A 17,716-nucleotide genomic window follows, 5' to 3' on the forward strand; every position below is an offset into this window, starting at 1 on the left:
AACATTTTTACCTATTTTATATTTTTAAGTGAGACTAATTAAAATAAATAATACAACTAACAACTATAAAAATACACCCATTTTCATGTGGAGCTACCACACAGGGCCCTGAGCTGATCTGTGGGCACAAAGGCTGGCAGCACAAAGGGGCAGGTTCTGCAGGCAGGAACAACTCCCGAGCCAGCACACTGAATTTATAGGAGAGTCTGGCCCTGAGATGTGCTGCACAGGGAAACCAGATGGATGGACGGTGCACTCAGTGCGCTTAGCTTCATTGCTGTCTTTGTCTAAGGCTGTGTCTTGATAGCGTTCACAGCCGTTTATTATGCCACAGCATGAACAGCGCACCATCCATTTCGCTAGTCTGCTGCTGGTGGTCGTTCGGCTTGTTTTCACTTTGCGGGCATCACTAACCATGCTGCTTTCGTCACTGGGTTTGTGCGTGCATTCCCCTTGGTTCCTAGGACCGGGTCTCAGGGTGAAATTACTGCTCACGGGTCTGGCTCTGTCTCAGCTCTAGCTGGTGCTGCCCAAGAGTGTTCCAAAGGCATGCGCTGGCTTCCTGCCGCCAGAGAGCCCCTGCTGCTGTGTCCTCACCTCCACTGGGAATCACGAGACTTCCTAGTCTTTGGACATCGGAGGCAGTGTGGCTTTCGTGGTGGTTTTAATATTCTTTTCCCTGGTGATAGTGAGGTTGAACACTCCTCACATGTTGACTGGACATTAAGATTCCTTACATAAAATGTCTGTTCATGGTTTTTGCCCATTTTTATTTGAGTTTTTTCAACTCCCTTAATAATTAGTGTGCTGCAAACATTCCACACCCCCCATGCTACGCCTTGTTGTTTCATCCTTCGTGTGCCTTTCCATCAATAGAATGTCTTGATTTTAAGGTTTAAATCATTGCTTCCCAAACTGTCTGTGGGTGATGAACGCTTTCCCTTCCCCCATTTCCATTGTGACATACTAATATGTTCTAAAATAAATTAATATAAATTTTAAAAAGCAAAACAGTACTAAGGCAATTGTCAAGGAAATCTCTGTGACTAGGACTTTTAATTCTCTACTAGGCTTTCCATAAGTGGAGCACCCGAATCGAGCCAGATGCACTGAGACACTCGGCAGGTGCTGGAGGACCTCAAGCAGAGAGGATAGAGATATCGCACTGGACGGGATGCTGAAAATGCAGCATGACAGAAAAAAGGTTGAGCTACCAGACATAAGAAAGAGGAATATGGAAACTAGTGTAATGACAAAGTGTCCTCAAGCAGAAAAGTCTGAAAACAGCCAGATTAAGAATGGAATACATCCTTCTCTGGCATATTTCTTGCCATATGAATGGTCTACCAGAATCAAAAACAGGGAACACAGTGATCTTACTCATTTATATCCCATCACCCACGATGCTTTAAGGGCTTATCATTTTGAGGAAGACATCGGGTAGCATCCGAGTTGAGAAATGAAAGCTAACTAATTTTAGATGGGGCAAGATCATGTATTCCACTTACTCATGACACTGTTCATTAAAGTTTTGGTTTCGTATCATCCAACCTCAATGAATTTGCCCATATGGTAACTGAAGTATTCTCTAAACTTTCAAGCTTTGGGGGAGTATATTCAGTGTGGCCTATTTTAAACAGCGCTGCTCAAAAGGCCACAGTGCACATTAACTTTTTGTCACACTCAGTTCTAAATGGGTCACTTGTCTGGGCCAACTCTGCTAGAATTAAGAGGTAGAGATAGACAGAAACAGACAGAGAGGCAGAGATAGGAAAAGAGAGTGCACTATGCCAGTTGTGTCTGCATGGCAAGAATTTCATACTCATTTTTCCTGACCTCTCTCCCTTCCAACTCTGATCTGGCTGGTAAGTGGCATAAAATTAAAATTGAAAGTAGTGACTCTTTCCTGCCTGACCTCCATCAGTTTCCCACACTGCCTCACTTTCAGTTTGCTGGACAATAAAGGCAAAGAAATGGGAAGTATCTCAGAGTCCACTAGCATCATGAATGTTCAGATTGTGCATGAATGCTGGCGTGAGAGTTGAATGTGTGGGTGCTGAGTATGTGAGTGTGTATGTATTGCCCATGTGTATTTGTTGGACAGTGTATTGAATATATGTAGGGATTGAGTTTGTGTATCTGTTGAGTATATATTATGTACGCTGAAGGTGTTTATAGGTTGTATGTGTTGAGTGTCTATGTGTATTAAATGTCTGAGTGTTGAGTGTGTATGTGTGTTGAGTGCATGTGTTAAGTATACATATATGTTGACTGTGTGTGTGTGTGCACATGCCTACAGGTGTGCCAGTGGTAGGAATGTGAGTGGCAGAGGGGATAAAAACACACCCACTTTAGGTCACACGCATTGCATCCGGGATCCAAAGGGCTGCTCCCAGAGTCAGCTTTCTTTCAAGTGACGTGCAGCTCAGCACCCATAAAACCACAGAGACCTGCTATGTTTATTTGGAAGGGATTACTTTGAGTAATCTGGAAAAGCAGAGAGGATACCTGGGCTGGTCTCTGTCCCTGATGTACACTGTGATCTCATGGTTGGTATCTTCTTAGTCATCTCTTTCTTCACTGGGACACACAGCCCACTTTTGCTCCCTTTCAAGTAAGAAACTAACCCTTAAATATCCAGACAGCATAACTGGATGGGGCACATTTCACCAAGAAAGTGTGTGTGGGAGGGTAAGGTTACAGGGAGGGTAATGATAATAAATGACAACCAAGACATCGGTTCACAGGCTCTTGCCCAGCTAGTTACCTATGTAATGGATGTAAGACCTTCAACAAGAAGGAAAGCTCCTGGAGGCCTGGGACTTTCTCAGCCCCCTTCCCACCTGGCTCACACTCGGCACTATCGGCAGTGAGAACAGCTAACACCGGGCAGCTGCTCCGTGCCAGGCCCCGTGCTGAAGCTTCTCTCTAGTTGACAGCATGCCCTGAGATCGGGTCCCTGCTGACCTCAGCCTTCTCCCTCCCTCTCTGTGCTCCAGCCACACCAGCCTTTCTTTCTGTTTCGTGAACCCATTAAGCATGCCCCTATCTCAGGGCCGTGGTACCTGCAGGCCCCAATCTGCCTCCAAGGCTCTCCCTCCAGTCTCAGCATGGTCAGCTCTGTCCATTGCCGCTGAAAGACCAACTCAGTTCAGAATAGAGCAGAGATCACTGGACTGGGGCAATGCAGACATTACTGGTTATTGGGCCCGGTGGGGTCTCAGTGGCTTAGGGACAGCAGAAGCCCAGTTGCAAAGCATAGAGGAAACAGCATAGTGTGAATAAGCAGAGACAATAATTACAAAGACTTTTCCATGAAGAAAGCAGAAAAAATGAGGTGATGGCAGGAGAGAGACTGGGGTCAAGGAGGAATTAGGTTTGTTGGCTTGTTTCCTTTTAAGGCGAGAGATAAGAGCATGTGTCTCTATATGGATGGAAATGACACAGGCCTCTGGCACAGGGCCCAGATGCAGGGGACAGAGGGGGTGATTTCTGGGAAGAGACGTTTTGGAAAGGAGCAAAGTGAAAATGGAATTTGACAGGAAAATTGTAGATTTCCAGGTAATACTAAATTCTCTCAATAAATGTAATGCTCACAAAACCCTACGAGGTGGATATTATTATCCTTTTTACTTTGTAGATGAGAACTCTAAAGGCCAGAGATAAAAAGTAACTTGCCTAAAATCACATCACAGGTTGGCCCTGGCCGGTTGGCTCAGTGGTAGAGCGTCGGCCTGGCGTGCAGGAGTCCTGGGTTCGATTCCCAGCCAGGGCACACAGGAGAAGCACCCATCTGCTTCTCCACCCCTCCCCCTCTCCTTCCTCTCTGTCTCTCTCTTCCCCTCCTGCAGCCAAGGTTCCACTGGAGTAAAGTTGGCCCAGGTGCTGAGGATGGCTCCATGGCCTCTGCCTCAGGTGCTAGAATGCCTCTGGTTGCAACAGAGCAACGCCCCAGATGGGCAGAGCATCGCCCCCTGGTGGGCATGCCGGGTGGATCCCGGTCGGGCGCATGCGGGAGTCTGTCTGACTGCCTCCCCGTTTCCAACTTCAGAAAAATTTAAAAAATTTAAAAAAAAAACAATAATAAAATCACATCACAGGGAAGTGGAGGAGCTGGGGTTTGAAGCAAAATTCTGACTCCTGGTTAATTACAGGAACTGAGTGTAAGATTATGAAGGGTGAAATGTTAGCTCCTTAAGTCAGAAAAAAGCTCAAGAGTGTGAGAGATACACCAAAAACCCAAGGCTCACGAATCAGATGCTAAAGATATGGAATAGCTCCAATAGCTTATAAATAGAGAAATCCTCAAGATTTTGTTTAGTTGCTGAAGACCGCATCTGTTGGCAATGTTCTACTTCTCAGCTGGGAGGTGGACACTGGATGGATATTTGCTCTGAGCCACATTTCTGCGTTTGTGCTACATTTCACAATAACAGGGGTAGCAGTAAACCTGACCTGCCTTATTGATGGTGGATGATATGTGATCATTTCCCCTCAAAATATAGGCCAACTTTTTAGTTCCCAAACCTGACCAGTCCTCAGAACCACCTGGGGGAACTTCTCAACTGAAGAGTCCCACCCAAGCCCAGGAACTCAGAATTCCCTGGCACAGGGCCCAGAACTTGTATCACCAGAAAGCTCCCTAAGACTCTCACGCTCAGCCAAAATTGGGAACTGCAGGCCTTGAGCACACCAATTCTGTTAAAACCCAAGTTTTCTGCAATGTTGTTTCCTGATGGCCTTTGGAGACGCTCAAAATATGACTCACGCCCGACAGAAGGCTGGTAAACTCAACAATGCCGTACATTCTGCCCTGCACCCTGAACTTGACCCTATCTTTTGCCTTCCTTCTGATCTTTCCATTGCTGTGTGCCATGGAAGTAAGAAAATATTGATATATGCAAGTACAATGTGATATCGGAAAAATCCTTTAGCTTAAACACCAAATGATCATAAAAATGATTTCATCTCTTCCTTCTCTTTAGCATTCCTCTCTCTTGACACCGCCTGGGGAAAGACCCCACGCCGCCCGAAGAAGAGAGCTCTGTAGGGAGGTCAGAGGCACTCACATGTATGTGGGATCTGACCAGCCTCCTAATTAAAATGAACGCAGCAGCAGTTAGGTGCTACACCTGTCGAGAATGCCAGAGCAGTGTGTGGTCAGGGAAGGAGGAGTTCTCCACACTCATCTTTAATCTAGAGCTGGCTGAGAAACCATAGTGACCGTGGCCACTCCTGGAAGGGAAGGGGATAAAGGCTCACATGGGGGTTGACGGCTTAGAAGAAGGTGAGAGCCGAGACAGCAAGAACCAGCCCGCGTTCATGATCAAGACTCCCAGAGGCCCAATGAAGCCAGCTCTGAGTATCACTTTCCCTCATTCTCTAGCATAGAAAGAATACTATCAAAATACAGGTCCAGTTGCTGCCCTGCCCAGAGAAGAAGGAAGAAAGGAGTGTGAGCTCAGGGCCTGCTTTGCAATTTGAATCTCAGGAATGCATAAGAAACAGCAGTGCCAAAAAAAAAAAGAAAAAAAGAGAGAAAGAAACAGCAGTGCCTTCTGAGCAAAGATGCTCTACTGAAACTTGACTCATCCTTGGCAGTTCATTGTGTCCCCCCTTCCTTGTGACACAGAGGAGTGAGGTGAGTAATGCTCTGCACAGTGAGAGAAAAATAGATCCCCAAATGCCTTCCATTATGCTAAAAGCCTGTGTCACCAGCTGTGGCGACAGGGGGTGGGGTCACCATCTATTACAGGGAAAGAGTCAGAACTTCTGACTCCCTCTCCAGGGCTATTTGCAGCTCTAAAACCCCAACAAGCAAAGACTAAAAGCTGGTAAGCACAGAGAAGTCTAAAAGCCCTGCTGGGGGTCTTGTGAATGCCATAGTAGTCAAGAGCCTCTGCACGCAGGAGTCCCCAAGGCCACACAGAAGGAAAACAGTCAGGTGCACTCTCTGCTGCCTGGCCCTGCCCTCCACACAGGCTTGAGAACCACCTCTTCTCCCCAGAGCAAATGCAGCTAATACTTCCTAACTGTTACATGTCAGGCACTAAGAAAAGGATTTTCCTTGAATTATGTAAACTAATTTGTGTGTGTGTGTGTGTGTGTGTGTGTACATGAATACACACGCACACACACTCAGGTGGGTACTAACGGTCTCCTTTTACAGATAAGGAAACTAAAGCTCAGGAAACCTCAGTAACTGGCCCCAAGTTACCTGGCTAATGCAGGACACAGCCCCAGGTAGTCTTCAGAAGAGATATCTAAACAAACACTGGCATTTAACACACTGCTCGCAACAATTAGGGGATCGAGGAACGTGCAGGTACTCCAGTACTTTCAGCCTTTTGTACAGTGCATTTCCACCAACGACAGAAAAGTTGGTTTTGCATCTCATTTGCATAACGAACAACTTTCTTCAACTTGTCATTTGCTTTTCTGATGTTCTTGTTTAATAAAAAAAAAATCAAATGCTTCTTTTTTTATCACTTCACATTCATTTTAAAATATCCCCTAATTTTTGTGAGCAGTATATAACCTGCTTAGCTAAATACAGTTATCTGAAAAATGAACAAGAGAAATATAGAAAAAAAATTCAATTGCTTCATTTATTCATATCACAGTCTCTCCAGGTCTTATCCTGAGATAGGAACACTGATCCAGGGCCGCAGGTGTCCTAGAAGCATTTGCTGCTGCTACCAAAGGCCTTTTAGAAGGAGGAAATGGTGTGGTCACTGCCAGAGCGAGAGGCTTGCTAATGAGGTAGCAGCAGATACAAATCACGGGTCATTATGCCTCTTTCTCCCTTATGAAAACATAAAAAAAATTAAAGCCTCCATCTTCCCCTATGCAGGTTTTAAAATATATATTAAATCCCAATATATTAGAAACAAATTTTCCCCTTCTGGAATTGACCACTTTATCCGCTTACCCAGCGGGAAACAAGCTAGGGGAGAACAATAAACGTTTGTCTCAATGGCATTTTCTCATTCAGCTAATTGATTTTTTAAAATAACAGTAATACTAAACATCCAGCTGCCTAATTACTAGCAGCTTTTTATTTGCATATCATTAACTTCACAGCTGCCCTGCCAGTGACAAGTGGCACCGCAGAGACATCAGCTGCCACTGTAGGATTCTGAGAGGAACGTGGAAAAGGCCTGACTCCCCCCTCTGCCAAGGTCAGCGAAGGCTCCAGGCTGATTTCAGCAGGACAAGTGCCCAACTTCAAGTGGAGGAGATGGCATGTTGGATGGAAGGGACCTTGGAGGGCACCTGGCTCAATTCCCCCCATTCACAGATGAGTCTACTGGTCTAGCAGGGTAAGGGGCATGCCTGCGATCACACAGCTAGTCACCTCCAGTGCTGGGAGTGAAACCCAGGCCTCCTGATGCCTAGCTTTTTAAAAAAAAAATGTTTTTAATTGAAGCATACATACAGAAACATGTACATATCATAAGCGTACAGGCTGAATAATTATCTTTAAGTGAACACACTTATGTAACCACCACCTAGGTCAAGAATGGATTTCTAGCATCCCAGAATGCTCTCCTTCCACTCATTACAAAGTTTCCTCTCTCTAAAGGTAACGCCAATCCTGACTTCTAACACAGTGGAGACTACTTTGGCTTGACTCATATTCTTTCAGTAAAGAGCTGTTTGAGGTAGTCCTCTGCCATCACCTGTCTTAGGCTCCAGGGCTGAGTTACAGTAATAACAGTACTGTAGTTTTCCCTTTAAGTCAAACTTGGAGACAGAGTATTCTTCATGATCTCCCTTGTCATTTCCTTTTCCTTCCGCTGCAGAAAGTCACGTGATCAGGAGAATTCCTAAGCAGTGATCCTTTGACACAGGTGATCCCATTCTAACTACTTATGTTGGCTGAACCCACGTCCTTTCCATGCAAGGAAAAACATAAAGCTTATTTCTCTAAAAGAGCTGCTAACCTAACCCACAAGTGCAGTGTTATTCCCACCAGAATGCAGAATCCAAGATGGCAGGGATTTTGTTTAGTCACCCCTTTATCTCCAGTACTCGGGACTCAGACGACCACACATTCATTCATTCAGTCAGTCAACAAATGCTTATAGAACATTGGCTAAAGAGGCCATTTTACTAAGGGATACTTGGGAGTGAAGAAATGAAAACAAGTGTATCTGAGCGAATAGCTCAGCCACAAAGAATAGAACTGTCTTAAACAATTAGATGAAATTGTTTGATGTGATTTAGATCCAAAATTAGATCAACTCAGGTTTGCTTGATCTACCATTACGGATACAGAATTTTTTTCCACAGCTTCCTCTCCAGACTTGTTCCCTCTGGGGAAGGGAAAGAGGTGAGGGAGAAAGATCATAGGTGCTGCCAGTGACAACTAGGGTAACAGCAAGAGAAAGAGGAAAGCTTCCTACAAGAGAAGACCCTTCCCAGAAGTCTCCAGCACTTCTTTTGCTTTTCAAAGGCCAGAACTGGGTCACTCACTCATTCCTGAATCATACTTTAACCTCAGGCAATCAGACCTTCATCCCACACTGGGGGTGGGTGAGCTTGCTCTTAAGCAAGGGGACTGCGTTGAGGAAGGGTGGCATCTGAATTAATGGAGGTTCTGTTATAAAGAAAGGGAGTAGGAGAGCCTGGCCTGTGGTGGTACAATGGATAGAGCATCAATTTGGAACAATGAGGTCGCTGGTTCAAAACCCTGGGCTTGCCCGGTCAAGGCACATACAACAATCAATGAACAACTAAAGCGAAGTATCTAGGAGTTGGTACTTCTTGTTTCTCCCCCTGCCTTTCTGTAAAATCAATAAATAAAATCTTTAAAAAAAAAAGAAAAAGAAAGGGAGTAGGAGCTAGGGGGTCAGGGGTGGGGTTAGGGGGCAGCATTATCATTCATTACAAGCCATAATTACATTTATAATTAAAGTCCATAGTTTTAGAAAGTGCCTGTCTATAGATTAGCTCGTGTAAGCCTTTCAAAACAGCAACGTGGCAGTTCTTATCCCGGGGTAAGTCAGAATCGTCCAGGTAGTGATTGTGATTCAGCAGGTCTGTTATGGGGCCTGGATGGGGGGATTCTGATGCCCAGCCTGCACTGCGCCCAGTGCTGTAAGCTCAGTACTACCACCCCTTAGGGATGCCACTAAGATTTCAGCATAGTCCCCACCCTGGAAAGCCTGCATTAAATGTCAATCCGGAGATTGAACACATATGCCACAGCAGCTCAGGGAAGGAAAAGCTCCCTCTACACCCATACGCTGGGGAAGGTTACTGGGCATGAGTGGGACCTCCAAAGATGACTAGAGAGCCTGGGGGAGCAATGTAGCCAGAAGGGCACAGTGTGAGTCAGGGGAATAGGATGGAGCACTTGTCAAATTCATGTGTCACGCTCGTCAGAGGACAAACTGACCTCTGCTTTGTTGCCGTATTAGTGCCTGAGAAAGGGAAGTTTTCTCATCGTTTGAGTTTTCTCATCTTGAACCATTGATTGGAGAAATTGAGGTTTCCAGGACTGGGTGAATCAGTGCTATCTGATATTCTTGATACTTTGCTGGAACCATTTGCCAAGCTTCCTCTTTGAAAACAAAGGGGATTTTAAGAGACAACGATTGGGGCTTTCACATATTTCTGTTTTAAAAATCAGAATCATTGGGTGGAAAAACCCCATGAGATCACCTCTCTGCTCTACCTGACCTGAGCGGGGCATACAGTGATCTTCAGAAGGAGCTGTTTAATTCCTCCTCAAAGCAAACTAAGATAAACATGATCACATCTAGCCAGGCTGCTAAAGTCATTAAGAAGAAGGTTAGAAACAACCAGGAGAATATGGAAGAAGTTTATAAATTGGCTGGCAATTGGATTATGTTTAAAGATTCAATTAGTGATAGATTCAGAATAGAGTTTCCTTTAGTGAGTTTGTTAACTCGCAGGCAAGAGGCAGGCGGTTTGCTGACGGCACAGAAGTGAGTCATGCAGCGCTGGCTCAGCCGCGCTGGGACAGACGTCACCCACTCACTTTGATGGATGCACCCCATGCATAGAAATATGTGGACAGATATTGATTTTCTCAAAACTCTGCCATTACTCATTGTTCTCGACAACTTATTTTCCTTCTTTGCTATACCTGTGTTATTACTACTTCTGCTGCATCTAAATTGTGAACTGTCAAGGGGTCTCCCTCCAGCTAAAGGAGTGTCTCTGAGGTAAAGACCACCTGCACTGGACACACGGGTGGAATGTTGCCTCTCCCAGGTCCCGAGAGCCCTCCCTGTGTTATGTATTAAATGGGTTCAGGGTGAGAACTCTCAGTAGGTTGAGAGGTATCTACAGAAATTACAAACGTGATAATTAGGTTAACAATATAAAAAAACAAAAGACGTGCATACTTTTAAAGTAGGGGGTCATACTATGAACTATGTAAGAGACTGGTTACTGTGGGAGCTCCTAGAAGGAAAACACCTGGCCACAGAGAAGAGAGCTGGCAGAAGCCAGTGAGGGCAGGGAAGAGCTGGCTGCCCTGGCCCCTGCCCTGCTTCCAAGCAGCTCTGGAAGAGAAAAGATGGAGCAGGAGCAAGCGTGTGTGTGTGCAAGAGGGCAGCTGATGTGGGGGTGCTGGTGTGGCAGGGGCTTCCCTACAAAGTTCAAGATGATTTGTACCTGTTCAGCTGGGAGAGCCAGACCTTGTGGTTCCATCTTTCCTGGTCTGAGCTGGTCTCAAAGTTCAGAGAGAATCGTTTTTCTAGTGTCGACTCTGCTGTCCTCTCTTCATGGTGGATCTCACAAGCTGACAAGCTGAAAATGATTGATAGTGAAAGAAAATATTCTGAAAAAAGCTGGGCCTTGTTTTGGCAAGTGAGTTGCTTAAGCCCATTCTAGACAGACTCACAAGGGGGCCTGCTGAACACAAGTTAGAAGCAAAGACCCCAGGGATACAAGTGATGGGCATGAGAACCACTCCATAAAAAGTGGTATCAAAGCAAATAAAAGCAGTCTTCCATGTATTACTGGGCAGAGTACAAAAAAAAAGTTTCACTGAAAAAGATCACGCTCTCAGTTTAAGCCAGCTGGTCTACCCATGTGCTGATGCACGTAGGAGGTGATCACCTAACAAGGGGAATCATTTAGCCCTCTCGGTGGGAAAGTAACCCAGTATGCCTCCCTGCCTAAGCATGTGTTCAAAATTCCTCTCCCTGGGCCTATCTGCCAGGTTCTTTTCTGCTTTTCTCACATGGATATTTTTATCTTGGGAAAGTTTATCAAGATCTTAGTGACTAAGAAGTGGATAGGATCCATGTAGGTAATCAATTGAAACTCTGTATTATTCACGCATTCACTCATTCAACAAACATTAGCACCTACTATGTGCCATATTCTGGAGACCTATAGATAAATAAGACCTGACCCTAAAGAGAAATCAATGACGAGAGTACAGTGGAACACTAGATATAATAGAAGTCAGTAAGCACAGGATGCCACGACATCAAAAGGGAGGAGAGGAGCATGAGGACATCTGATTCCACCCGGAGGAAGGGCCAAAAAAGTCTTCCAAAAAAAGGTAACACTTGATCTGAGGATGAGGATTGAAGGATGAGTCCAGATGAGCCAGGAAAATGAAAGAAGAACCTTCCACACACACACAGAAAGAACAAGATTAGCAAAGCCACAGAGGTGTGATACCCTGGCTCATTCAGAACCCTGCAAATGACTTGGTATGACCAAGGTTGGCGATTTCAATAGGACCCAGATCTTCAAGGATCCCCTAGGTCATGCTAAGCTGTAGAAACTACTTCCAAACAGATATAAAACTATTAGAAGACTGAAAACTGGAAAGTGACATGATAAAATAATGATTCTGGCAGCTGAGAGAGAATAGGATGACAACTTAGGAGACTTCCAGGCTATCAGTGATAAAACAGTGGACTGAGACAGCAGCTATGAGGTGGGAAAGGGGTCGAGCTATGTAATGGCATAGTTGATGAAAAAAGGAAAGGATATGGCCTTGGCCAGTTGCTCAGTGGTAGAGCATTGGCTGGCGTGTGGATGTCATGGGTTTGATTCCTGATCAGGGCACAGAGGAGAAGCAACCATCTGCTTCTCTCCCTCTCCCCCTCCCCTTTTCTCTCTTTCCCTATCTCTCTTTCGCCCCCTCCAGCAGCCAGTGGCTCGACTGGTTCGAGTTCATTGGCCCCGGGTGCTGAGAATGGCTCTGTGGAGCCTCCTCTGCTTCAGGTGCTAAAAATAGCTCGGTTGTGAGCATGGCCCCAGACAGGAATGGCTGGTAGATCCTGGCTTGGGCATATATGGGAGTCTGTCTCACTATCTCCCCTCCCCTCATTTTGAAAAGAAGAAAGAAGAAAGAAAAAAGAAAAAAGGAAAGGATGAGTCCAGAAGGACTTTAGGCTTCCCTCTTATAGGAAAATGAGACAATGAAAAAGAAAATGATTTTGGAGAAAAGAAGATAAATTCCATTTTAGACACATGTATAATAGGTACCTCATTTAGGTAATGGGTCAGTTTATATAAGGTCTACCGGAAAGTTCTGTCCATTTCTATCACAAGTTTCGACATGTAAGCACATGTTTATGTGGCGCATGTGTGTCTCTCTATTTTTATCACTTAATGTATATACATACTGACGTAGCAAATTAACTAAAACAAAGTTGATTCACATTAGTCTTATGTGTGAAGCGATAGTGTACCCATGGCTACTGATAAAGTTCATTTACGCCACTGTATTTTTACGAATTTCAACAAGGAAGAAATGCTACAGAAGCATGTAGAAATTTATTGAAAGTGTTTGGTTCAGGTACAGTTTCTGATAAGACATGCAGAAGATGGTTCGAAAAATTCGAAACAGGTGATTTCGACCTTTCTGATAAGCCACATTCTGGGCAACCATCTTTGATCGATGACGATGTTGTTAAGACCATGTTGGAGCAAGATCCTTTTCTGACAACATCGGAGATCGCAGAAAGGCTTAATTCAGCTCAGCAAACCATTTCGGACCATATTCGGAAGATAGGATTGGTGTGGAAATATTCAAGATGGGTGCCACATGAATTAAGTCAGAAGAATTTGTATTTTGTTTTATTCCAAAAATGGACAGAACTTTCCAGTAGACCTTATATTGATATTTAAAAATATGTAAATATATGATATTTTAGAAATGTATTGGCTGTGAGTAGAGGGACTACAACTATCTTGTGCATTGTTTTATTCCAGTGCCCAAAACTATGCCTTGCACATAGTAGGTGCTCCCTAAATATTTTAAAGAATCTTTTGCTTTTAGCAGTTTGAATGCGATGTGTCTAGGTTTAGTTTGTTTTACTTATCCTGCTTGGGGTTTACTGAGCTTCTTTTTTTTTTTTTTAATTTTATTTATTTATTTTTTTAGAGAGGACAGAGAGAGGAGAGAGAGACAGAGAGAGAGAGAAAGGGGGAGGAGCTGGAAGCATCAACTCCCATATGTGCCTTGACCAGGCAAGCCCAGGGTTTCGAACCGGCAACCTCAGCATTTCTAGGTCGATGCTTTATCCACTGCGCTGCCACAGGTCAGGCCTGAGTTTCTTGAATCTGTAATTTTAAGTCTTTCACCAAATTTGGAAAAATTTTAGCCACTATTTTAAAAATACTTTTCTGAATTATTTTCTCTCTCATCTTCTTTGGTGATTTCTCTCCCATCTTCTCTTATCACACCTGTGTTGTAACTTTGGCTATTGACCTGGAGGTTAATTAGCTTCAACATTCACTTAACAAGTAAGTATTTATTGAATACCGACTCCATGCCACTGCTAGACCTTGTACTCATGGAGCTTATATTCTAGTAATGGGAAACAGACAGAGACAGAGATAGATGGATATACAGTGTGTCCATAAAGTCATGGTGCACTTTTGACTGGTCACAGGAAAGCAACAAAAGATGATAGAAATGTGAAATCTGCACCAAATAAAAGGAAAACTCTCCCAGTTTCATACCTATTCAGTGCAGTTCGATGTGGGCTCACGCACAGACTTTTTAGGGCTCCTTAGGTAGCTATCCCGTATAGCCTCTACAGACTCGTCACTGACTGATGGCCTACCAGAACGGGGTTTCTCCACCAAACTGCCGGTTTCCTTCAACTGCTTATCCCACCGAGTAATGTTATTCTTATGTGGTGGCACTTCATTATAAACGCGCTGATATTCACGTTGCATTGGGTCACGGATTCGAATTTAGCAAGCCACAGAACACACTGAAATTTCCTCTGTATCATCCACATCTCGACTAGCATGGCCGTGGGCTGCTCCACTGTATACACGGTGTTACGTCATCATCTGCGCATGTGCGCATGCTGCCACATCATCCTACAGAAACTGGGAGGGTTTTCCTTTTATTTGGTGCAGATTTCACATTTCTCTTGTCTTTTGTTGCTTTCCTGTGACCAGTCAAAAGTGCACCATGACTTTATGGACCCACTGTAGATATATAGAGATATTCAACTGCCTTGGTGGTATTTCCATTTAAATGTATAACAGGCTTTTCAAACTCAACATGTCCCAAACTCGAATGCTCCTACCTCAGGGTCTCTGCACTTGCCATTCTCTTTGCTTGGAATGACTTTCTTCTAGATAGCCACATGCTTCACAGTTCTTACTCCACTCAGGTCTCAGCCCCAGAGTCAAATTTTCAGTGAGACTTTCCTAACCATTTGCTATAAAGGAAATACAACACAGCCCTTCCTGTGTGCTACCTCTTTCCTCACTCTCCTTTCTTTTTTTTCTCCATAGAACTTATCATCATGCAAATATTCCAGATCTGCTCTTCAAACTGTTGCTGTCAGGCTCCCCTCACCAGGATGTGAGCTCCTAAGGGCAAGGCCTTGTCCCTGCTACATCCCTAGGACCGAGAACACGGAATGGGGTGGAGCGAGGGTGCAACAAATGTTTGTTAGGTAACTGCTGAAGCTCCCGGAGAAGAGAGTCAAGAGGAAACATGAATGAGAAAGTAATTCTAGCTCTCACAGGCTGGGTGGCAGAAAAGGAGCTAATAAAGGAGACCAAGGGCCCGGGAGTCAAAGGGAGGAAACTCAGGAGAGAAAAATGTGACAGAAGCCACAAGAGGGGTTTTATAAGGATGGTGTCCAATGGGCCAAAGACCCAGTGAAGTGAGAACCGCACACTGGCTCCCTGACACTGAGAGTTAGGGCCTGGGTGACTTGGTGGATGACAGTCATTTCAGTGACGTGGTGGAGAGAAAGGCAGACCTCGGTGGGGCGGAGTGGCAGCAAGTAGGGACACAGGGTCAGAGCTGGTGGGGCAGCAGGGCAGCCGCTGCAGGAAGGACAGCACAATGAGAAAAGAGAGGGCGCACACGAGCTCAGCCCTGCTGGACGGCTCTGACGTGGGTGGGAAGACGGGGACCTCACTCTCTGACCCTGAGATGAGAGAAGGAGGGAAGATGAGTGTGTCTGGTTGATGTGCAGAGTCAAGGCTGTGACACAGGGCTGTGCAGGTTATGTCCCATGTGAGAACCCCTGACCGAGAGGGCCAGTCTGCTGTCCAAGTCCTAACTCCTGAAGTGGGGTTGTGTTGGCACCTTTTACTAATGTAGTATCTAAGCCAGGCTTCTGTGGTAGTTAGTACCTTTTCCTAAGATTTGAAAAACAGACCATGAATAGAAATCACATAAATATACATATTAAACACTGTACATGAAAGAAATAAAATATACTGCTCACAAAAATTAGGGGATATTTCTAAATAAATAGGAAGCAATAAAAAAAGAAGCATTTGATTTTTTTTTTTGTTAAACAAGAACATCAGAAAAGCAAATGACAAGTCAAAGAAAGTTGCTCAATTATGCAAATGAGATGCAAAACCAACTTTTATGTCATTGGTGGAAACACACTGTACAGAAGGCCGAGAGTACTGGAGTATTTGCACGTTCCCTGATCCCCTAATTTTTGTGAGCAGTGTATTAAAGACGAGGTGGAAAGCCTCTTGCATACTAATCGCTGATCCCTATACCCCTCCCTAAAGGCAGCCACCATCGTGAACCTGGTGTTTTTCATTCCATGTGTGGTCCTATACCTTTACTGGGTTTCCAGGAACAATATATTTTTGCATGACTTTAAAATTTATGTAAGTGGTCTTCTACTGCAGTGGTCCCCAACCTTTTTTGGGCCACGGACCGGTTTAATGTCAGAAAATATTTTCACAGACCGACCTTTAGGGTGGGGCGGATAAATGTATCACGTGGCCGAGACAAGCGTCAAGAGTGAGTCTTAGACAGATGTAACAGAGGGAATCTGGTCATTTTTTAAAAATAAAACTTTGTTCAGACTTAAATATAAATAAAACAGAAATAATGTAAGTTATTTATTCTTTCTCTGCGGACCGGTACCAAATAGCCCATGGACCAGCACCGGTCCGCGGCCCCGGGGGTTGGGGACCACTGTTCCACTGTACCTATTACCCTGCAATTTGCCTTTTTATTTTGGCTGAATATTGTTTTTGAGAGTTATCCATGTTGATACATGTACCTCTATTTCATTCATTTTTATTAATTTCATGAATATTTATTCATCTGTAGACTTAAGTGTACCACATTCTTTTCCTCCATTTTTCCATTGGTAAACAGTCAGGTTGTGATTTTTTAAGGCTTTTTTTTTTTTTTTTTTGCTTTTAAAATCAAAGCTGTAATAAATTGGATGTGTCTCATTACACACACAAGAGCTCCGTCAGAGCGGGACTGCTGATCTGTGCGGGGTGCCTTCCTTAAACTTACCAGATAATGCCAACTTGCCCTCCAATGTGGATATAACACTCATGAGCTCTGCACGAGTGTTCCCATCTTCTGGGTGTTTTCAGACTCTTACATTTAATTCCATCCTTTGTTGATATACCCCTAATTACTTATAATTCTGAGTATTTTTTACATGTTTATTGGCCATTTGGGGTTCTTTCTGTTGTAAATTGTTTGTTCGTATCTTCTCTTCCTCTGATTCTTCCTCCTTGTTCTTTCTACTCTTCCTTTGGGTTATTTATCTGTTTTCTTAGTAATATACAGCATTTAAAAAATATTCTGGCAACTAATTCTTTATTGCAAATATCGTCTTATGGTCTGTGGCTTGTTTTTAACTTTTAAATGATGCTTTGGTTGTATACATGATTTAAATTTTAATACAGTCATTTAAAAAATCTTTTCAAGCACAAATCAACACAAATAATTTTAGATGCGTGCGCTGGAGAGGGAAATTATCAAAGGAAGTTGTTGCCAAATGACCTTTCTTTTCTTTGTAAAGTAAAAGGAGAAGTCAATTCTTAAGAGATAGCTATAGAGTCTCTGAGCTTCCTCCTTTAGCCAACATGTACTGAGTCTAGAACAAATGCCTAGGACTGGGAGTTGGCCAGAGTAGGGTGGGTGGGGAGAGAGGGCATGCAATGGGATTTTGTACATGGAAATCCTTTATTAGAGTTTACCAGCAGAGGATTAATATGGGTTAGACCAGTGGTATTCAACCTGGTCCCTACTGCCCACTAGTGGGCGTTCCAGCTTTCATGGTGGGCGGTAGCGGAGCAACCAAAGTATAAATAAAAAGATAGATTTAACTATAGTAAGTTGTTTTATAAAGATTTATTCTGCCAGACTTAGCAAAAATCCGACATAAAGTACTTGGTAATTATTATTATATGCTTTAACTTGCTGTAACTCTGCTTTATAAATTTCATAAAGTAAAAAAAA

The 17,716-nt window shown here is 43.9% G+C and overlaps 1 long non-coding RNA gene across 1 annotated transcript in view; it reads right to left on the bottom strand.

The window, feature by feature from the left end:
* Positions 1-17,716, bottom strand: part of LOC136384611 (uncharacterized) — a 46,611-nt gene that overhangs the window by 14,282 nt on the left and 14,613 nt on the right. Inside the window, exon 3 of the long non-coding RNA XR_010747623.1 lies at positions 10,651-10,785. This is a non-coding gene — a long non-coding RNA (uncharacterized lncRNA). The remainder of the gene's footprint in view (positions 1-10,650; positions 10,786-17,716) is intronic.

This window comes from Saccopteryx leptura, chromosome 13 (assembly GCF_036850995.1).
Source record: "Saccopteryx leptura isolate mSacLep1 chromosome 13, mSacLep1_pri_phased_curated, whole genome shotgun sequence".
Lineage (NCBI taxonomy): Eukaryota > Metazoa > Chordata > Mammalia > Chiroptera > Emballonuridae > Saccopteryx > Saccopteryx leptura.